Source organism: Elaeis guineensis, chromosome 5 (genome assembly GCF_000442705.2).
Source record: "Elaeis guineensis isolate ETL-2024a chromosome 5, EG11, whole genome shotgun sequence".
NCBI classification, from domain to species: Eukaryota; Viridiplantae; Streptophyta; class Magnoliopsida; order Arecales; family Arecaceae; genus Elaeis; species Elaeis guineensis.
The window spans coordinates 100,734,070-100,758,047 of NC_025997.2; the positions used below are offsets into that span (position 1 = coordinate 100,734,070).

Sequence of the window (23,978 nt, forward strand, 5' to 3'; positions counted from 1 at the left end):
AATTTTAAGATTTGAACATCAAGTTTTTGGCGCCGTTGCCGGGGATCTGGCGTTTTAAATTATTTTCAAATATTTGTTCTTCGTGCGTTATAACTCTCTTTTTTTTTTTCTTTAGGTTTCTATATTTAGTTGGTGATTGCTGGAAAACTCAGGTATGCTTCTAATTTCTCTTTTATTATTTTTAGTTAATTACTTTTGCTTTTAGACCTAATCATTTGAATTTACTTAATCACAAAAAAAAAAAATATATAAAACAAAACAAAAGACATTTCATAATCGTGAAGTAAAATATCAAAATAAAAAAAAAAATTCTAAATTAAAATCTTTTACATTCTTGGTCATCTTGTTTATTTGTATTTGCATTTTCATAATTAATCTAAGGGCATCAACCCATTAACAAGATAAGGTGGGGATTTCATTACCCTTCCTTAGCCCAAAAACCATCTCCATCATATTGCATTACCTAGACTTTTAATCTTAAAATCAATTAGACGTCAACCTTAAGGAATTCGAGCTCAATAGGACAAGGAACCCTAAGAGTTCTACCAAGTTTGAGTTGTTTGATTAGTTGGTGTCTAGGCAAGTCCCTGAGGGTGGTTTGTTAAATTGGTTCAATTGCTGGCCTGGCCAACTCGTTTGGTGTCTAGAAAGGCAACGATGAGTGAACCTCCCACCTCTTATACTTACCTGGCTAACTAGTTGATCAATCTCCACTTGGAAGGTTTGAAGGGTCATCTTGGAACAGTTAGGAGCTGTCTAGATTTAGGTTAACCCTAGGATAGATTGAGTTTAATTTATTGATTCACTTGTTTGAAAAAAAAAAAAAAAAAAATTAAAATTTAAATTAATTTGGTTACTTTTCTTTAGATTTAGGACTCCTTAGGATCTTCTCTTTAGAACTTTTTCTCTTTTCTTTCTTTTCCTTATACATAAAAATTTTATAAAAAAAAAAAAAAATTGTATAAACATCGAGAACCGTACACCTCGTGTGTGGAGAAGAGTGTCGGGTCGTCTAGTTAGAATTGAGTCAATTCCTGTTGTTCCAATGGCTGAACCAATCCAACCCATGACCCTTAAGGATTTGTGTTATCCAGTTGGCTCCATCCAACCATCTTGTATCAGGTTGCCACAACCCACAGCTAACAATTTTGAAATCAAACCTCAAATCATAAATATGCTTCCAAAATTCACAGGATTAGAGGATGCTTATATATTTATTAGAGAATTTGAGGAGGTATGTGCAACCATGAAACTGCAATTAACAGAGGATGAGGTCAAACTTAGATTAATCAACTTTGCCCTTAAGGACAATGCTAAGAAGTGGCTTTATAGTCTGCCAAACTATTCTGTCACTACCTGGGAGGGCTTTGTGAGAACATTTTTAAAAAAATATTTTCCCCATCATAAAACAGCTAGGATTAGGAATGAAATAAATCAATTTTACCAACTAGCTGGTGAATCATTTTGGAAGTACTTTGATCGTTTCAAGAATCTTTTAACCCAATGCCCACACCATGGAATAGAAACTTGGAGACTATGCCAGATCATCTATGAGGGGTTAGATTCAAACTCAAGAACCATGCTAGAGTCCATGTGCCAAGGCCAATTTATGGACAAAGAAACTACTGAAGCTTGGCAATTCTTAGAAGACCTAGCCGAGAAAAATTTACAGTGGGAAACAACTAGGGAACCTGATAAAGCTACACCTTCAAGAGGAGAAATGCATCAAATTCAACCAACCCTAGCATCAGAGGCCAAGATTGCAACCTTAACACGTAGATTGGAAGCCTTAGAATTACAGAGACCAGCCAATGTAAATCAAATATCTGCACCCATGTGTAAAGGGTGCAATGCACCAGACCATGTCTTAGAAGAATGTTCCTACTCGAATGAGTGTGCACAGGTGAATGCCACCTATCAAGGACCATTGAACAATCCTTATGCACCCACATATAACCCAGGTTGGAGGAATCATCCGAATTTCTCATGGTCCCAGAATCCTAATGTAGGCAATCCAAATTTCAATCAGCAAAATCTAAGGTCCAACCCAGTAATGAACAACCCGCCAGGCTTCCACGATAATGACAAGAAAATTACCTCTTTAGAGAAAAGCCTAGAAGCCATGATGAAGACACATACCAGCTTTATGCAAACCACGGGTCAACTCATAAATAATAACACCCAAGCTATAGCCCGTCTGGAAATGCAAGTAAGTCAGCTGGCTTCGACCATTAGTGAACGAGAACATGGTAGGTTACCTAGCCAACCTGAGCCAAATCCTAGGAACCAAAATGGTCCACGACCCCAACAAGGAAACCAAGTTAATGGTGTAAATGCCATTCATACCTTAAGATCAGGAAAACAAATAGACAATAAGGTAGTTGCACTTGATGATATAGATGACTCATCTGCCGAGTCACCTTCTAAAACTACTACCTTTCAACCTCAAGCACCAGAAACTGAAAATTCACCTAGTCCAGTACTTAAAAGTCCTAGAGCTCCTTTTCCAAACAGACTGAAATCCAATAAATCTGAACATTTAGATAAAATTTTAGAGGTATTTAAACAAGTCCAAGTTAATATTCCTCTTTTAGATATAATCCATCAGGTTCCAACTTATGCCAAATTTTTAAAAGATCTCTGCACTAGGAAAAGGACCACTAATGTACCAAAGAAAGCATTTTTGGCTGCAAGTGTCAGTTCATACCTATCTAGCCATGTGCCAATTAAATATAAGGACCCTGGAGCTCCAACAATTTCTTGTGTTATTGGAGAAACCAATATAAAAAAGGCCTTGCTAGATCTAGGAGCTAGTGTGAATATCCTTCCATATTCGGTGTATGAACAACTAGGATTAGAAAAACTTCAACCTACTGGGATCACATTACAATTAGCCGATAGATCTCTCAGGATCCCTAAGGGAATGGTCGAGGATGTTCTGATAAAGGTTGAAAATTTCATTTTTCCTGTAGATTTTATTGTTTTAGAGACTGAGTCAGTTGCGAATCCTAAAGGACATATACCTGTCATTTTAGGAAGACCATTCTTAGCTACGGCCAATGCTGAAATCAATTGTCGAAATGGTCTAATGAAGTTATCCTTTGGGAATATGACCATTGAGCTTAATGTTTTTAACTTAGAACAGGAATCCTCTTCTCATGCTGATGTCAATGTAGTCCAAGATGGTATTTATGAATCCATTGACATTAGTGATGATGAAGTCGACCTAGAGTCTAACCCCTGGTTAATCCATGAGTCTGAGGATGTCAATGAAATACTTAAAGAAAATCAGATTAATCAAGAATCGACACTTCCTACTGAACCAATCATTGAGATGGTGAAACCATCACCTAAACCATCGATAGAGGAAGCACCCATTTTAGAACTGAAACCCCTCCCAGAACATCTCAAGTATGCATATCTAGGACCCAAAGAAACTTTGCCTGTAATTATTGCATCAGACCTAGATCCCAAGCAAGAGGAGGAGTTAGTGTCAGTTCTAAAAGCAAATCAGGAAGCAATAGGTTGGACCATAGCAGATATCAAAGGAATAAGCCCTTCTATAGTTCAACATAGAATATACTTAGAGGAAGAGGCTAAACCAACAAGAGAAGCCCAAAGAAGGCTTAATCCAGTTATGAAGGATGTAGTTAAAAAGGAGATTCTGAAACTCCTAGATAGTGGAATAATTTATCCTATTTCTGATAGCTCTTGGGTAAGCCCAGTTCAAGTAGTACCCAAGAAATCTGGGGTAACAGTGGTCCAAAATGATGCAAACGAACTTATCCCAACTAGGACCCAAACAGGATGGAGGGTCTGTATAGACTATAGAAAGTTGAATGCTGCGACAAGGAAAGATCACTTTCCTTTGCCATTTATTGATCAAATGTTGGAAAGACTAGCCGGACAAGAGTTTTACTGTTTTCTTGATGGATACTCCGGTTACAACCAGATCCCCATAGCCGCTGAAGATCAAGAAAAGACTACATTCACCTGTCCATTTGGTACTTTTGCCTATAGACGAATGCCCTTTGGACTATGTAATGCACCGGCAACCTTTCAGAGATGCATGATCAGCATGTTTTCAGATATGATAGAACGATTTCTAGAAATTTTTATGGATGACTTTTCTGTTTTTGGTCTAACCTTCTCCGAGTGTCTGAATCACCTGCAATTAGTTCTAGAACGATGTAAGGAGAAGCACCTAGTTCTCAACTGGGAAAAATGTCAGTTTATGGTCAAACAAGGAATAGTTCTTGGCCATGTCATTTCTAAAAAGGGGATTGAAGTGGACAAGGCCAAAATAGATCTAATTGCAAGTCTTCCACCACCTAAATCTGTGAAAGAAATACGTTCATTTTTAGGTCATGCTGGATTCTATAGAAGGTTTATTGCCAACTTTAGCAAAGTAGCACGTCCACTGACTAATCTTTTGGCAAAGGATACCAAATTTGAATTTACTCATGAGTGCTTGGAATCCTTTGAATTTCTAAAAAATGCACTTGTATCAGCTCCAATCATTCATCCTCCTGTCTGGTCTGAACCATTTGAATTAATGTGTGATGCGTCCGATCATGTTGTGGGCGCAATCTTAGGTCAACGAATAAATAAGCTGCCTAGAGTGATATATTATGCAAGTAAAACCTTAAATGATGCGCAGCTTAACTACACCACAACTGAGAAGGAGTTCCTTGCCGTTGTCTTTGCTTTAGAGAAATTTAGATCTTATTTGGTTGGGACCCACACCATTGTTTACACCGATCACTCAGCCATTAGACATCTTCTAGCAAAGAAGGATGCCAAGGCACGTTTAATCAGATGGATTTTGCTCCTTCAAGAATTTGACCTAGAAATTAGGGACAAGAAAGGCACTGAGAACGTTGTAGCAGATCATTTGTCCCGAATTCCAGTTGCACCATCTAGTGAGCCACCCATCAATGAATCTTTTCTAGATGAGCAACTCATGTCTGTGTCTACTGAACCTTGGTTTGCTGATATTGTAAATTATTTAGCCATAGGCAAGATACCTTCTCATTGGACTAAGCAGGATAAATATAAATTCTTTGCCCAAGTGAAGTATTTCATTTGGGATGATCCTTATCTTTTTAAACAATGTCCTGATCAAATTATTAGAAGGTGTATCCCAGATAACGAAGTCATGAATATTTTATCTTTTTGTCATGATCAAGCATGTGGGGGTCACTTCGTGTCTAAGAAAACTGCTGCTAAGGTTCTCCAATGTGGTTTTTATTGGCCCAATTTGTTTAAGGATGCTTATGAATATTGTAAAAGTTGTGCTCAATGTCAGAAAATGGATCGAATCACCAAGCGACACATGATGCCACTCAACCCAATCTTGGTAGTTGAAGTTTTTGATGTTTGGGGAATCGATTTCATGGGACCATTTCCAAATTCCTTTGAAAATAAATATATTCTAGTAGCAGTTGATTATGTTTCAAAGTGGGTAGAAGCAATTGCATGTAGAACACCCGATAGCAAAATGGTCATTAAGTTTCTTAAAGAAAATATTCTCTCCCGTTTCGGTATTCCTAGGGCAATCATTAGTGATCGGGGAACCCATTTTTGTAACCGACCTTTTGCAACATTGATGAAAAAGTATAATGTCACCCACAAATTGACCACACCATATCATCCTCAAACTAGTGGACAAGTTGAAGTGTCAAACCGACAAATCAAACAAATTCTGGAAAAAACTGTTAGTGCCAATAGAAAGGATTGGTCTTTGAAATTAATTGATGCACTTTGGGCATACCGAACCGCTTTCAAGACCAATCTAGGAATGTCTCCTTATAGGATTGTGTTTGGTAAACCATGTCACTTGCCTATTGAGATAGAACACAAAGCCATGTGGGCCATCAAACAACTAAATACAAATTTGAACGACGCTGGAAACCATAGAAAGCTTCAGTTGAATGAATTAGAAGAACTTAGAAATGAAGCCTATGAAAATGCAAAGATATACAAAGAACGAACCAAAGCATTTCATGATCAATCAATTATGAGAAAAACTTTCAATATCGGACAAAAGGTACTCTTATATAACTCTAGATTACATCTGTTTCCAGGAAAGCTTAGGTCTAGATGGACAGGACCATTTTTAGTAAAGGAAGTCTTTTCACACGGAGCTGTTGAGATTGAAAACCCAAGTAATGGTGTTATCTTTAAAGTTAATGGTCAACGATTAAAACCATTCTTGGAATTACCTGTCAAGACTATTGAAGATGCCATGGTTCTTTATGAACCAACTTATTCTGATTAAGTTGCTTCGAGGTTTGGTCTGGCTGAAGACATAAAACTTAGCGCTTCTGGGAGGCAACCCAGCTTATTTAATTTCTAATGCTTTCTTTGTTTTCAGTTTGCTTAGGACAATTAAATTAGATAAACTCCATTGGGGACAATGTCGGTCAAGTTGGGGGGAGAGCTTGAACAAAATCAGGTGTTATCATTTCCTTTTCCTTCCACTATGAGTTATTTCTTGCATTTAATATATTATGTAAAAAAAAAAATAAATAAATAAATAAATATATATATATATATATATATATGAAATAAATTAATCTATAAAAGAAATAAGAGTAAGTTAGAAAGTATTTGCTAATGTAGTGAGTCACGGAGAAGATTAGCTGGTTAGACTCTTGGTGGCTTAGGTCATTTAAAGACTATTAGCACTTCCAATTGCACATGCACACTAACAAGGTAAAGTAGGTGTTAATTGTAAGGTCAATTAAGGATTTGAGTATTATTTAAATTAGATAATTTTCTCTACACCCCAATTGAAGAATTTGAATTTAAGGAAAGAGCTACCTGCCTGAAATAAAATGCAAAACACAAAGTAAATGTGGATTGCCCTAAGCCTAGTAACCGGGTCTCTTCACCTAAGTCAAGTGTTGAGATTCGCGTCAAACGGTGGTGGGAAGGCCAGGATGCTCAGCAAAAAAAAAAAAAAAAAAAAAAAAAAAAAAAAAAATACAGTGTGAAAGCTACCTTAGTTCTTTGTTTAATCTGGGGTGTATAGAAAATTAATCGAACTAAGTTATGAAAAATGATATAATTGGCCTGTACAAGTTAATACTAAAATACTAAGTTAGTTATCACTCACACAAGTGCTATAAAACTTTAAGTGTACTCTAAGAAAGCTTCTAAGTAGACCGACTACCGATTCTAATTCGAAGCTCATTACTTAGTAATACTAGAAAACTTCTTGAATTTCGATCTTAAATTAATTTGCAAAAGAAGGATCTTTTTGAATTATGATCTTATTTTGGTACATTGCTAAGGGACTAGCAATGATTAAGTTGGGGGGTGTGATTTATGTCACAAATTGACATAAAAAGTATCAATTAATATCTAAATTATCTAACTTTATTAAGAAATTGATACTTGTTATTATATTTTGCAGAAGAAGAGATCATCAATAGAAAGAACAAGGAAAGAGGATTCCAACGGCGCAAATTTTATGCAAAACGGAGTTAAATTGACCCAGGAATTGAAGAATGAAGAAAGAAGACTCAATTGGATCAAACCCGAGTCAAATCAGATCAAAATTGATCAAAAATCAACTGATTTGGTGATCTGATTAGCCGTCTGGTCCACAGCAACAGGCGCGTGGACCATGGACCCATCGGCGCACCATAAACCCCCCTAACAACTCTCTAAAACCTCTTAGTCCCACATCGAAAGTTTTGAAAACCTTATAACCCCCAAATGCCTATAAAAAGCCCCCTAAGGCCCTTGTTTTAGGTATTCTTCCTTCCGATCAAGCTTGTAACCCTAGATAGTGGGGTTTTTAGCTCTCTTTTCAAGCCTCGAGCTTTGAGGTTTTTTGTAATAAATTTTTTTTTATATATAAAATCTTCTTTTTATGCAATTTCATCTCTTTACATTATGCAATTTATTTTTCTTGCAATTAGGATAGTTTAGTTTATGCAATTTAATTTTATGCAATTAGGTTAGTTTAAATTATGCAATTTAAATTTATGCAATTAGGATAGTTTAATTTATGAAATTAGGGTAGTTTATTTTTCTGTATTTAAATTTTGTAAGTAGATTTAGATCATGTCTAGCTAAGCATCCCTTCTAGGGTTTGCGATGAAGCTAGATCATGAGTGGGGATTTTACATAGGGTTCTTTCTTTTTCTTAGAGTTTCTTTTTCTTCCTCTTTTGCCAAGAATTTTTGATGAACTACAGTTGGGTCAGAGTCCCTTCATAGTTCATGCTTGATTCAGTGCATAGGAGGAGAAAACCCAAAGGGATCCTAGTTACTACTCCCCTGTAAAAAATCTTGATAGGTTATCGTTGGGCCTTAGTCCCTTCATAATCTATGCTTGGGAAAGACAAGAGGAGTAGTCGTTAGGATCAATAAGAAAAATTTTAGGTAGAATTCCCTAATCTAGATCTAGTGGATTCAAAAACCCTAGATCCTTAGTCTTATTGTCTTTAGCAAACAACTTTCGACTTTCGATTTTTGTTAAAGCTCACTTGAGCATAGATTTGAAAATCATTTTTAAAACCAAGTCTCTGTGGGATCGACCCGTACTCGCTGGTCGTGCTACTCTGCACACCGTGTGCTTGCGGTTTTATTTACAAATTTTAAGATTTGAACATCAGGAACCTTACTAGGGCTGATCGGAGACCGAGTTGTAGCTGGAGCTGAAACAGAAGCAGGGTTTGAAGCAGAAGTGGTCTCGGTTGCTGGTCTTTTCCGGCGCACACTTTCTTCCAACCCGCGAACTGATTTCCTCCTCTGTGGAAGCTTCATTTTGGGAGCCATTTGCACAAGCAGAACTAGCAAGGAACTTAGGAGAGCAAATGTGAGGGAGAGATGAAGGAATTTTAGTGGAAAGATAAGGATTTTGGAGAAGTGGAGTGCCAGTTTGGAAAAGATGGGTAGAGTTTAGGGTAAGCTCGAATCGCTCTAAATGAAGAAGGAGAAAGGGTGAACTTGGTTCCAAGAGCGTGATTTAGAGGGTGAGAGACGGTGGGAGAGGGATCTTGAGAGAAAACTTGGATTTGAGGAAGAAGAGAGGGAGACCTTTGGTTTGGTGGAAGGAAGAAGGCAGAGAGTTGGGTCGGCTCAAGGAGAAATTTCCAACAAAAAGAGAGTGCCCGAAGGATTTAGTCAATATTACAAGTTTACCTTAGGGTCGACCCTGGGGGTCGACTCATGGCACAGAGAAATTCAAAAAAATGATGAAAAAATTTTAAAAAAATTTAAAATATTAGGAGAATGATGTTTACCAAAAAAAAATTGATTATAAGAATGATAATTTTGAGCTTTTGAGCTCAAAAGAAAAGATAAGAATTAAGCTAAAAAAATTTTGGCATTGATACCTTGGAATCAGAGAGACATCTAAGCAGATGGATCAAGGATTCCTAGTTCTCTCCTAATTTCACAAAATCTATCTTCACTTAAGGCCTTGGTAAAGATGTCAGCTAATTATTTTTCAGTACAAACATAGTCAAGAATTATGTCTTTATTTTGAACATGTTCTCTTATAAAATGATGTCTGATTTCAATATGTTTTGACCTAGAATGCTAAATTAAATTTTTAGTGAGATTTATAGCGCTAGTGTTATCACATCTTATGGGAGTTTCATTAAGTTTGATACCAAAGTCTTCGAGTTGTTGCTTAATCCACAAGATTTGAGCACAACAACTTCCGGCTGCAATGTATTCGGCCTCGACCGTAGACAGTGCTACCAAATTTTATTTCTTACTAAACCAAGAGATTAGGTTAACTCCAAGAAATTGGCAAGTTCCACTAGTACTTTTTCTATCTAATCTACATCCAGTAAAATCGGCATCTGAATATCCTATTAAGTCAATTAATGAGTCCTTAGAATACCATAATCCTAGAGTTTGTGTACCATTTAAATATCTAAGGATTCTTTTAACAGCATTCAAGTGTGATTCTTTTGGATTTAATTGAAAACGAGCACAAAGGCAAACACTAAACATAATATCAGGTCTACTAGCAGTTAAATATAGTAGAGAACCAATCATGCCTCTATAAAATTTTAAATCTACACTCTTACCTTCTTCATCCTTGTCAAGCTTACATGATGGGCTCATGGGTGTGCCAATTGCTTTGGAGTTCTCCATTCCAAATCTTTTGAGTAATTCTCTTGTATACTTGCTTTGGGTGATGGAGATTCCTTTCTTTGTTTGTTTGATTTGGAGTTCGAAGAAGAATGTAAGTTCTTCCATCATGCTCATCTCGAACTCTCCCTGCATGAGCTTTGCAAAATCTTGACAAAGAGTTTCATTAGTAGACCCAAAAATAATGTCATCAACATATATTTGTATAACTAATATATCATCTTGATTTCTTTTAATGAAAAGAGTTGTGTCTACATTTTCTCTTAAAAAATTATTATTGAGTAAAAATTTGCTTAGCCTTTCATACCAAGCCCTGAGTGCTTGTTTCAAACAATATAGAGCTTTATTTAATTTAAAAACATGATTAGGAAAAGCATGATTTTCAAAACCTGGAGGTTATTCTACATAAACTTCTTCAGCAATATATCCATTTAAAAAAGTACTTTTGACATCCATTTGAAATAATTTAAATTTCATAAAGCAAGCATATGCAAGTAGAAGTCTTATTACCTCTAATCTAGCAACAAGTGCAAAAGTCTCATCAAAATCAATTCCTTCTTCTTGATTATAACCTTTTGCAATCAATCTTGCTTTGTTTCTTATTACATTTTCATGTTCATCCAATTTATTCCTATATACCCATTTTGTGCCAATTATTGAATAGTTTTTAGGTCTTGATACTAAGGTCCATACATTATTTCTTTCAAATTGATTAAGTTCTTCTTACATTGCATTAATCCAATTATAATCTTTTTCAGCTTCATCTATAGTTTTAGGTTCAAGATGAGAGACAAAAGCAAAATGATTGAATGCATCTTTAAGTGAAGAACGAATTCTTACATCATATATGGGATCACCAATGATTAGTTCCTTGGGGTGATTGTGATCATACCTCCATTCTTTGGGTAGATTATTTGTACCTTGAGGATGTTCTTGTTGTTCTTCACCTTCTTCATCCTATTTGTCTTCATTATCTTGAATTATTGAATCTTTTAGAGTGATCTCCTTTATTCCTTCTATAAGAGGATCTGCATCATCAAAACTTTCATTCTTCCTTGAAGAAAGATCGTTAGTTTCATCAAAGACAACATGTATTGACTCCTCTACTACTAAGATTTTTTAGTTGAAAACTATAAAGGATTTACTAGAGGAGAAGTAACCAAGAAAAATTGCTTCATCAGATTTTGCATCAAATTTTCCTAGTCTTTCCTTACCATTGTTTAACACAAAATATCGGCAACCAAAAATATAAAAATATGCAATGTTTGATTTTCTTCCTTTCCAAAACTCATAGGGAGTTTTCTTTAAAATTTGTCTAATTAAAGCACGATTCAATATGTAATATGTCCTGTTAATTGCTTCCGCCCAAAAGTATCTTGGAAGGTTGCTTTCACATAGCATGGTACGGGCCATTTCTTCAAGAGTTCTATTTTTTCTTTCTACTACCTCATTTTGTTGGGGTGTCCTAGGTGCCGAAAAGTTGTGGCCAATTTCTTTTTCATCATAAAACTTTTCAAAATCTTGATTTTCAAATTCGGTTCCATAATCACTTCGAATATTTTGAATTGAAAAATCTTTCTCATTTGTGACTTTTCGATAAAATTTAGAGAAAACTTAAAAAGTTTCATCCTTATGTGTCAAAAAGAAAACCCATGTAAAATGAGAGAAATCATCAATAATTACAAAATCATATCGTTTTCCTCCTAGACTAATAGTTCTAGTAGGTCCAAATAAATTCATGTGCAATAGTTCTAATGGCCTAGAAGTTGAAACAATATTTTTAGATTTGAATGAAACTCTTGTTTGTTTACCTAGTTGGTATGCATCACAAATTCTATCCTTTTCAAAGTTCAATTTGGGTAAACCAATAACCAATTCCTTCTTAATGAGTTTTGAAAGTAAATGCATGCTAATATGTGCAAGCCTACGATGCCAAAGCCAACTAGTCTTATTAATCTTGGCATTCAAGGATACTAGGCATTGCATGCTTATTTTGGATAGATCATTCAAATCTACCATATAAATATTGCCATGTCTATGCCCAACAAATTTAATGCCTTCATTAACAGGACTAGTTACAATGCAAACAGAAGATTCAAAAATAACTTTGTATCCTTTATCACAAAATTGACTGATGCTTAATAAATTATATTTTAAACCATCTACTAATAAAATATTTTCAATATACTTGGAGGGAGTGATACCAATGTTACCTATACCGATGATCTTTCCTTTGCCATTGTCTCCAAAGGTGACCATCCCTCTATTTTTAGTATCAAATGTGATGAATCAGGATTCATCACCAGTCATGTGTCTCGAGTATCCGCTATCAAGATACCATTTTCAGTTTGCTCCTTGGGATGCTAGACACACCTGCAAGCAAAAGTCAAGTTTTTACTTTAGGTACCCAAGCTTTCTTGGGTCCTTTTTGGTTAGTCACAATGGTTCCTTTTGGAACCCATATTTTCTTTGCATTAGAATTTAAGAATTTGTTAGAGAGACAAGTGTATGACTTGTGACCTACTCTACCACATTTGAAGCAAGTAATATTTGAGAACTTGTTGTTTGAAGAGTTTATATAGATATTTTTTAGAAACTTTTGTTTCTTTAAGAGGTTGTAACCAAGACCAGCCTTATCATAAATGGCTTTTTGATTTTCAAGAATCATATTAAGTTTATTAGAACTTAAGGTGAATTTTTCAACTATTGGTTTTAGCTTAGCAATTTCATTCTTTAAGTTCAGATTTTCTTGTAACATGGTAGATTTTTCATTTGAAATGCTCTCATTTTGTTTTAGTAAAGATTGATTTTTTGATTTTAACTCTTTGTTCTTTACCCGTAGCTTCTTTAGTTCATCAATTAAATCATAAAAAGCTTCATGAAGTTCTTCAAAAGTAAAGTCAATAGGAGTTGCAGAATTTATCTCATTTTCATGTGCCATAAGGCATAAGTTGGCTTGTTCATTTGAGTCTTCTTCTTCAGAGCTTGACTCATCACTTCCACTTCAAGTAGCCATCATGGCCTTCTTCTTGTACTTCTTGAGATCCTTCTTCAGTTGTGGGCATTCAGACTTAAAGTATCCCGATTTCTTACATTCATAGCAAATAAGGGGTTGGTCTTTATCCTTTTCTTTGCTATGTTCTCCTTTTGTGGGTGGCCTCTTCCTCATTCCTTGTTTCCTTTTCCTCAAAAATTTCTTAAACCTTCTAGTAATGAGAGCTATTTCTTCATCCTGCTCTTCATTTTCTGTTTCATCAGTTTCTTCATCAAGTTCAGCCGTGGATTTGAGGACGATTGTCCTCTTCTTTTTGACTTCTTCTTCTTGATGTTGTTTCATGCTCAGCTCATGTGTCATCAGTGATCCTAGAAGCTCTTCCAAGAGTAGGATGTTCAGATCCTTGGCTTCTTGGATAGTGGTCACTTTGGCTTCTCAAGTTCTTGGTAAAGACCTAAGAATCTTTCTCACGAGATCACTGTTAGAATAAGACTTATCAAGACTTTTTAGACCATTTATAATATCAGTAAAACGAGTAAACATTTCAGTTATAGATTCATCATGCGCCATTTTAAAAAATTTATATTTATGTACTAGCATGTTAATTTTGGATTCCTTCACTTGATTAGTTCCTTCATGAGTTACTTCTAATCTATTCCATATTTTCTTAGCAGATAAGCATGTTGAAATACGATTGAATTCATTAGCATCTAGGGCACAATACAAAATATTCATGTCTTTAGCATTTAGTTGAGCCATTTTTTTATCAACCTCATCCTATTCTTTTTCAGGTTTGGTTGATTCCACACCATCAATAATTTTAGTGGGTGTGTGTGGTCCATTTACTATGATACTCCACATATCATAGTCAAGTGCTTGAATGAAGATTTTCATCCGAGCTTTCCAATAGGTATAGTTTGACCCATTAAAAAGTGAAGGTCGGTTAGTGGACTGCCCCTCGGCTAGAGAAGTGCCAACTTGAGTTGCCATAGATCTTTAGCTCTTTGATGGTTAAATCAAAGTAGGGCTAGAGCACCGAGCTCTGATACCACTTGTTGTCCAGCTATGCAACCCAAGAGGGGAGGGTGAATTGGGTTTCTTTAAAAATTTAAACTTAACTTACAACTATGAAGATTATTTAACAATAGCAAGATAAGTATGGAGAGTGTAATTTATGCAAGGATAATAGTTGGATGCAAGAATGTAAGAGAATAAAGAGGTTTAAAAGGAGAGCAATTAAGCACAACACAAACAAGAAGATTTATAGTGATTCGGTGCCAACCTTGCACCAACATCCACTCCCCAAGCTCCTACTTGAAAATTTCAATCCACTAAACTGTATTCAACCTGAATACACTCATTGAAACCTCCGACTCTAGCTATCCCAAGCTAGAACACTTATTTTTCGAGTTCAAGCCAATCCAATACAATCCGATTCAAGGTTCGGATCAACCTTCCCACGTTTTGAAACCCTTCCAAAACAAAAATAATAACTCAAAAAGAGTATTACAGTTATTTGCATAAAAATACAGATGAAACTCCTTTAATGAGCGAATAAAGCTTTAAATATACTTTACACAATTAGAAGAAAGCTCTTTCAGATTTTTTCAAGGTGGTTGAAGACTTGAATAAGTACTTGAGGAGTTAGTGAACTTGAATTAAAAGCTTATTGAACTCTTTAAGTGGGCTCTTGCTTAGGGTTGAAAAGAATGCTTGAAGAACCTTTTTCAAATCTCTCTTTTTTTTTTTTGATTTCCTCCTTTAAGTCCCTTTATATAACTTCAAATAATGGTGGAGAGTAATCTAGACTAAAATAGAGCCATTATAGCACATTAAATGAGCATTAAATGTAATTGAAATGGGTTAAAAACTAGCCATTGCGAAAATTTTCCGTCACAGGGGTCGACTCATGCTCATGGGTTGACTCATGGGGTCGACCTCTGTGGAACAGAACAGAAAATGACTGTTCTGTAATTTTGGCCTGCAAAGTAGCAGAGGTCGACTCATAGGGTCGACTCATGCCAAGGGGTCGACCCATGGGGTTGACTCACAGAGTGTGCCAACCAAAATTTTTGCGTGCCGTTCAGCCCTTTAAGCCATGAGTCGACTCATGGGATCGACTCAAGGATAGAAACCTAATTTTTTTATAAAATATATTTCCAAAAATATTGAAATCGCCTCTAATAGATTGCACATCTTTTGTTCTTGCTCTTGAGGCTTTCGAATCAGATCTTGATAAAATTATGATTTTGCCCCTAAAATGCAATAAGCCTTTTTCCAAGCTAAAATCATTAGTAATCTCCTCAAATACTTTGTAATCATCAAAATCAATTCAAGGACCAACACCCAAGTCCTAATTGAACTAGGACTAGTTTTTTCTTGCACTTGGCTTATCCAATAAATCAATTGAACTTGATCCAATCAAGCCCAAACCAAATCTAATTAAATCATATTCAATTAGACTTAATCTCAAACCATTGGCTTAATCAAATTAAGCCAATCAGTAATCAAATTACTAATCGATCCTCCTGCAATACTTGCACTAGGTTAAATATCAATCGTATTGATCGTTTAACCCTAGAATGATTCTTAATCATTGATCAATCATCCGATCGGATCGTGAACTCTAATGTGTGTGACCTCATAGATCCAAACCTAAGCTGATAGCATAGGAATAAATTTTTGTATCAATCGAAATGACCATCTAGTAATGATATCCGATGGCTGGATAGGTCGAATATGTAGAACAACATCCTTAAAACCCATGCGGATATAGTTTCCATATAATTCATCCCCTTGACCAAAATGCTCATAGGATACCTCAGAGTTCAACTGTCAACTCTGATCAGATTGTCTATATTATATTTTGAAATATCAAATCCATCTGATGGATTATCCTAGCCAAGATTTTGCTAAATTGAAATACAGCGACTCATTCTTCTCCAACTCTTGGAGTGGTCAATCCCATCTCAATCACACTCTGACTTTGAAAGTACTTGACTATGCCCAGAAGCCTTCCGTCACTGAATTAGAAATTCAGTTAGTCCAGTACCAAAGCACAATGAGTTGCTTGCAAGTCATTGAGGCGATCTCAGGTCTAAGGGACACTTATACCTATATCCCATCAAAGACATTCTCGACAGCAGAATGCTCTGGAGTTGGACATGTTCAATGATGATGTACCCTTACATCTCACCTGTATGCTATATCAGTATCTCCACACTCCTTGATTAAGAGGACAACCAACCCAGATGGCCTACAGTGACCTATGCTTGATAGAAGCTGTCGTTCTTATTAACAGCCCATCATTTGGTCGTGAACAGTTTTAAGGACTCATCGATAAATCTTCTCTTTATCGAACATAAATAGTCCTAAGGACTTCATCACAACAATGGAGTTCATTAGAAGATGAAAACTTATGATGAAAATATCAAAAATATATTTTATTTATTAACAAATCAATTACAATACAAGGTTGCTCAACCGTCAACAGGTTGACGATTAGCTTTTGGGATATATTTTCTAATATAAAGTGCTGAGAGTTAGACCCAGAAGTCCAAGTTCAAGGCCAATCAGAGTCAAGCAGAGTACTTCTTTTGTAAGAAGCAAGGTCACTAGAAGAGGAATTATCCTCAGTATAAAGCTTCCCTTGACCTAAACAGGCAAAAGAAGAAGAAGCAATTGGTTGCTGGATAAGGTACTTATGTGATAACACCTTGTAACTTCTCTCTTTTTGATACAATGACTTGGGTATTGGATATCGAAAGCTCCATTAATATTTGTAATTTGTTGTAGAGTCTTCAGGTCAGTAAGAGATTTGGAGATGGTGAGAGATTCCTGGATGTTGGAGATGGAAGATCAGTTTCAGTTCTAGCTTTAGAAATCATCAAGCTTGTATTCGAATCTCATTCTATTATTCTAAATGAATGTCATTACTGTCCTAGTTTTCTTTTAAATGTTATTTCTGTAGGCCTCTTAACTAATTCAAATTATGAAGTATCAATAAAAAAAAATTGTAATATCATTTTGAATGGTATTACAATTTTGTGTGGACAGTTGAATAATAAAATCTTTGTTGTATCTAGGCCTAATGTAATGTACATGTCAAATAAGCATCCTAGGATTGTCGATGTCACGGATGCCTATCTTTGGCATTGTAGGCTGGTTATATCAACAAGAATAGGATGAACATGTTAGCTCAAGAAGATATTCTTGATAAAGATGATTATGAATTGTTACCTACCTGTGAGTCTTGTTTACTTGAAAAGATGATCAAATCACTTTTTACTGAAAAAGATGAATGAGCCAGTGATGTTCTGGATTTAGTACATACGGATGTATGTAGACCCATGAGCATAAGTGCCAGAGGAGGGAATCATTAGTTCATTACATTCACAGATGACCTATCGAGATATGAGTATGTCTACTTGATGAAACACAAATCTAAATCGTTTGAAATATTCAAATATTTTCATAATGAAGTAGAGAAATAAATTAAAAAGAGTATTAAAACTCTTCGATCAGATCGAGAAGGTGAATATCTCTTTAGTGAATTTCTGACATACCTTGAGGAGAATAGGATTCGCTCTCAATGGATACCTCCTGGAATGCCATAGCATAATGGTGTATCAAAAAGGAGGAATCGAATCCTCTTGAACATGGTTCGATCCACAATAGGCTTTTCTACTCTGTCAATATCTTTTTGGGGATATACACTTAAGTCGGCTTGTTATATGTTAATAGGATTCTTAGTAAGTCTGTAAGTAAAACACCATATGAGATATGGACTAGACGAAAGCTAGCACTCACTCATCTTAGAGTTTGAGGATGTCCGACTTATGTCAAACATTTAAAAATGGACAAACTAGAAGTCAGATCTGATAGATATAATTTGATTGGGTATCCCAAAGAAACCAAGGGGTATTACTTCTACTTTGCTGATAAACAAAAGGTGTTTGTCAGTCTTAGGGTAGTCTTTTTAGAAAGAAAATTTCTTAGGGAAGGGATTAATGCCTCAAAGATTGAACTTGAGGAAGTTCAATAGGTAGAACCGACACAGTCTAGTAAACCCACAGAATCAAATTTGATGAGATCAAATCCAGAAACTGTTATAAAGGCACCATTAAGGAGATCCGATAGAGTATCGCATCAACTAGATAGATACTATGGTTTCTTGATCCAAGATGGAGATCCTGTTGAACTCGATGAGAATAATGAAGATCGGATCACCTATATGGATGTAATGAAGAGGTCTGACTCTCATAAATGGCTTGAAGCCATGAAATCTGAAATAAAATTTATGAAGATTAATAATGTATGGACATTAGTTGACCCACCTGAAAAAGTTAAACCCATAGGGTGTAAGTGGGTCTTCAAAAGGAAGAGGGGCGCAGATAGAAAGGTGAAAATCTATAAAGTCTGTTTGGTTGTCAAGAGTTATTGTCAGCGTTATGGTATTGACTATGACAAGATATTTTCTCTTGTGGCAATGCTCAAATCTATTCGGATTATGCTTGCGATAGCAGCATACATGGACTATGTAATCTGATAAATGAATGTGAAAACAGTTTTTCTAAATGAAAAGCTACAAGAAGAAGTGTATATGATACAATCTGAGGATTTGACATCCACAAATGAGTCTAAGGTGTGCAAACTTTAGAGATCCATCTATGAATTGAAGCAAGCATCTAGGAGTTGGAACATGTATTTCAATAAAGTTATCAGAATGTATCGCTTCGTTAGGAATGGAGAAGAACCCTACATTTACAAATGGATAAATGATTCTGTGGTTGTTTTTCTCGTTCTGTATGTGGATGACATTCTCTTAATTGAGAATGACATCTCTACATTACAAGAAATAAAAGTCTGGTTATCATCTCAGTTCTCTATGAAGGATTTGGGAGAAGTATCCTACATCCTTGAGATGAAGATCTATAGAGATAGATCGAAAAGGTTGCTTGAATTATCTTAGTCCACGTACATTGACACCGTGCTGAAATAGTTCAGCATAAAAAATTTCAAGAAAAGCTATCTTTCGATAGGTCAAAAAAAATTTTTCTCAAAGAAGGATTATCCAACAACTCCTCAAGAGAGAGAGTGTAAGAATAGAGTTTCATATGCTTCAACAGTGGGTTCTATAATGTACATCATGACATGTACAAGATCAGACTTGACATATTCACTAGGGATAGTGAGCAGATATTAGTCTGATCTAAGAGAGAACTATTGGAAGGTCATAAAGACCGTCCTTAAGTATTTGAGAAATACTAAGGATCAGTGGCTTGTATATGATGAAACTGACTTAAAACTAGTAAAATTTACCGACTTCAACTTTAAGTCAGACCATGATGATAGCAAGAGTGTGTCGGATTATATTTTTACCCTGAATGATAGAGTAATCTGCTAGAAGAGTTTCAAGCAGCACACTATGGTTGACTCTGTTTGCGAAGTAAAGTATATCACGGCATCCGATACTGCAAAAGAAGCTGTATGGCTGTGGAAGTTCATCGATGAGCTAGGAGTAGCACCCTCTGTTGATGGCTCTGTCTTGTTATACTATGACAACACTGGAGCCATTGCTCAAGCTAAGGTGTCGAAGTCTCATCAGTGCACCAAGCATATTCTACACCGCTACCACCTGATCTGTGAGATCGTAGATCAAGGTGATATCAACCTTCATAAGATCGACGGAAAGAAGAACCTGACCAACCTATTTACTAAATCTTTCAGGATCAAGGAGTTCGATGATCATAAATCCAAGATAGATATACGATACTATACTGATTGATTTTAGTCCAAGTGAGAGTTGTTGAAAAATATGTCCCAAAGCCAATCGTTAGATAATTATACTCATTGTGTAAAATATATATGAATTTATATTAATAAAAATTACTTAGTATTTTTTATTACAAATTGTCCATCTTTGAACTCCTGTATTGTAATGAAGTCTTTAAGACTATAATTAATCAACAAAAGAAGATTTGTTGTTAAGTTTTTAACAATGTTCGTGACTAAATGATGTGCTATTATAAGGACGATAGTGATATCAAGTGTAGATCGTTACAAGCCATCTTGACTCACACACCGACTTGTTAAGTACTTGACTGCACTCAGTATCCTTCCATCACTGAATTAGAAACTCAGATGATCCGATACTAAAGTACAGTGAGTTGCTTACAAGTCACCATGGTGGTCTTAGGTCTGAGGGACACTTATACCCATATCCTTCATGAGTTCTCTTGACAGCAGAGTGCTCAGCACATGGTTACGTTCGATGCGAATGTACTCCTACATTCCATCTACATGCCATAATAGTATCTCCATACTTCTTGATTAAGAGAACAACCAACTCATATGGTACACAATGATCTATACTCGATATTGCTATCTTTCTATTAATAGCATATCATGTGGTTGTGAATACTTTTAAGGACTAAACGACAAATCTTCTTTTATCAATTAATTATAGTCCTAAGAACTTCATTACAATATAGAAGTTCAAAGATGGATAATTTGTAACAAAAATACCAAATAACTTTTATTAATGAAGATTCATATACAATTACAAGAATGAGCACAATCATCAACAAGCTAACGATTGACTTTGGGACATATTTTCCAACAGTCTCTCCTATTTATAGATGATTTTTCATGACTCATAAGACTAGAATTCTTAATTCAAATAAACTTTGAATTAATCCATAACTTATCAAAGAAGGAGTCCTAAGGGAGAAAGGATTGGTGCCTAACTAGGCACCTATATGCACCCACGCCCACACCCCATGTGGGGTAGCAACAACTAGCACCCCACCTGGTGTTGGTTGGCCATGAAAGAGAGAGGGTCCTAGTAAAAGCAGACTCTAATGATATAATCCAAATATGGATAAATTCGAATTCAATTTGAACCTGATTCGAATCAATTTCGAATAGACTGTCAATCCCAAACTGTTTAGGATTTACGACTAAGTCTAACTTAGATTTATGAACCTAATTAAGTTTAATTAAATTAGATCTAATCTAAAATTAATTAACACTTAAATTCAATCTCTTATAGACTTTGGATCAATGATCAAATCTCGTTCATCCCTAAAATTGAACCTGAACCTCATGTCTAGTGCTAGCTAGATATAGTCAACTATTTAATTTCATATGACCTATAACTTAATTCTCAATTAAGTTAATCTATTTATTCAATCAAGTCACGTACTTTCAAATTGAACATATAGATAGATCAATTCTTTCCTACATCACTTGATTTTGTGCGTGGCTCCATAGGTTTGAATACTAAGTCGATAGCACAGGAATCATTTTCTATACTAATCGAAGTTACCATCTAGCAATGATTCTCAATATCTGGATAGATCGAATTATCACAAGATAATATTTAAAAACTTATACATATGGTTACCGCATAATTCATCTCTTTGACTCTGAATGCTTTAAGACAATCTAGGATTAAACTGTCAATCCTAAAGGATCATCTACATTGTATTCCAATATTTCAAATCATCACATGGATTATCTTGGTCAAGATTTTACTAAATTAAAATATAGTGATGCATCAGCTTCTATAATCTGAAGGGATCATTTTTATCTTGATCCACACAGACTTCATAAGTACTTGACTGTACCCAGTAGCCTTCCATCACTATATTAGAAATACAGATAGTCTGACACCAAAGCATAGTGAGTTGCTTACAAGTCACTATAGTGATTTCAGGTCTCGAGGGATACTTATGCCCATACGCTTCACGAGTTGCTCTTGACAGCAGAGCACTCAGCTGGTGAGTCACTTATTCAGTGACGATGTATTCTTACATCTCACCTATATGCTATACCAGTGTCTCTATACTTCATGGTTAAAAGGACAATCAATCTATATGGCACACAACGACCTTCACTCGATAAACATCATCATCCTTTAATGATGTACCATTTGGTCACTAATATGTTTAAGAACTATATAATAAATCCTCTTTTATCGATCACTTCATAGTTCTAAGGAGTTCATCACAACACAAGAGTTCTAGCAAAGAAGATGTAACTTTGTGATAAAATATATCAAAATAATTTTTATTTATTAATTAATAATTCATATACATATTACAAAATGAGCATAATCGTCTAAACGATTGGCTTTAGGATATATTCTTCAACAATTTTTACTTGAACTAAAGCCAATCGAGGCAGTATCTTATGCCCATCTTTCACTTATGATCATCGAACTCTTTGATCTCGAGAGCTTTAGTGAAGGAGTTGGCTATGTTATCTTTTTCATCGATCTTCTGAAGCTCGACGTCACCTCAATCCACGATCTCACGTACAAGGTGATAGCGACGCAGAATGTGCTTGATACACTAGTGTGACTTTGGTTCTTTCGCTTGAGCTATGGCTCCAATGCTATCATAATACAACAGAACAGGGCCATCAACAGAGAGTGTAACTCCAAGCTTGATGATGAACTTTCGCAACCACACCACCTCTTTTGCAGCATCGGATGCAGTAATGTATTCTGCTTTACATATAGAATCGGTCACAATATATTGCTTGGAACTTTTTCAACAAATTGCTCCTCTATTTAAGGTAAATACATAGCCCGACATACTTCTGCTGTCATCATGATCTGACTAACAATTAGAATCAGTATATCCCGTAAGTTTTAAGTCAGTGTCTCCATAGATAATCCATTGGTCTTTAGTATTTCTTAAATACTTAAGGATTATCTTCACCACCTTCCAATGATTTTCACCTAGAGTAGACTGATATCTACTCACTATCCTTAGTGAATAGGTCACATCTGGTCTCGTACACATCGTGGCATACATGATAGACCCCACTACCAAAGCATATGGGATCCTACTCATATGCTCTTTCTTCTAAGAGATTATCGAACAATCATTCTTGGAGAGAGTAATCCCATGATCTATCGAAAGATAGTCTTTCTTGAAATTCTCCATGTTGAACTATTTCAACATGGTATAGATATACGTGGATTGGGACAATCCAAGCAACCTTCTAGATCTATCTTTATAGATCTTCATCTCTAAGATGTAGGATGCTTCTCCCAAATTCTTCATAGAGAACTGTGATGAGAGCCACAGCTTCACACTCTACAAAGTTGAGATGTCATTTTCTATTAACAGAATGTCACTACATACAGTATAAGGAAGATGACCATAGAATCGTTAGCCCATTTGTAGATACAAGGCTCTTCTCCATTCCTGACAAAGCTAAACATTTTGATTACCTTATCAAAATGCATGTTCCAACTCCTAGATGCTTGCTTCAATCTATAGATGGACCTATTTAGTTTACATTGTTAGATGTGTGCTCTAGATGTCAGATTGGCTGACACATTCCTGTACAAATGTAAGGACAAATTTATAATTTTGACTATAAATGAATAAAAGGGTTATTCTACTATCACATTGTATACATTATGTCTGTGATACATCTTTTGAGTTAGTAGAAATATTAATTCATATTTTCAAGAGTTAAAAATTTAAGGTATGAATTTACATAACTAACTCATAAACAGCTCCTAACCATAGGATCATCACGAGGATGGTGATCGATCCGGAAGGTTGGTTCACAATCACTTTCTTAGGGTAGATATGTCTTGAGTCTACAGTGTGGAGACATCAGAGTGAGAGTATAGGTATTCATTGAGAATGAGAGTACTGAGCGTGACCACCTCGAGCAGTCATAAAGAAGTCTAACTTTTCGTCAATGACTGGCTCGATGCTGCAGCTGTGTGTCTAGTTCTTTGACCTGAGGTGCATCGACAGTTCATCTTGAGTGTGTCATAATTTGACTACACCATAACTCAGTCTCCTAGCCATTCAGAATCCTGAGGTGTATGT

The 23,978-nt window shown here is 35.6% G+C and overlaps 1 non-coding gene across 1 annotated transcript; it reads right to left on the bottom strand.

Moving 5' to 3' along the window:
* Positions 1 to 1,414: 1,414 nt before the first annotated feature.
* LOC140858277 (small nucleolar RNA R71) lies at positions 1,415 to 1,521 on the bottom strand. Its single transcript, XR_012141844.1, has one exon. It is a non-coding gene; the product is annotated as a small nucleolar RNA R71 (small nucleolar RNA).
* Positions 1,522 to 23,978: the final 22,457 nt, after the last annotated feature.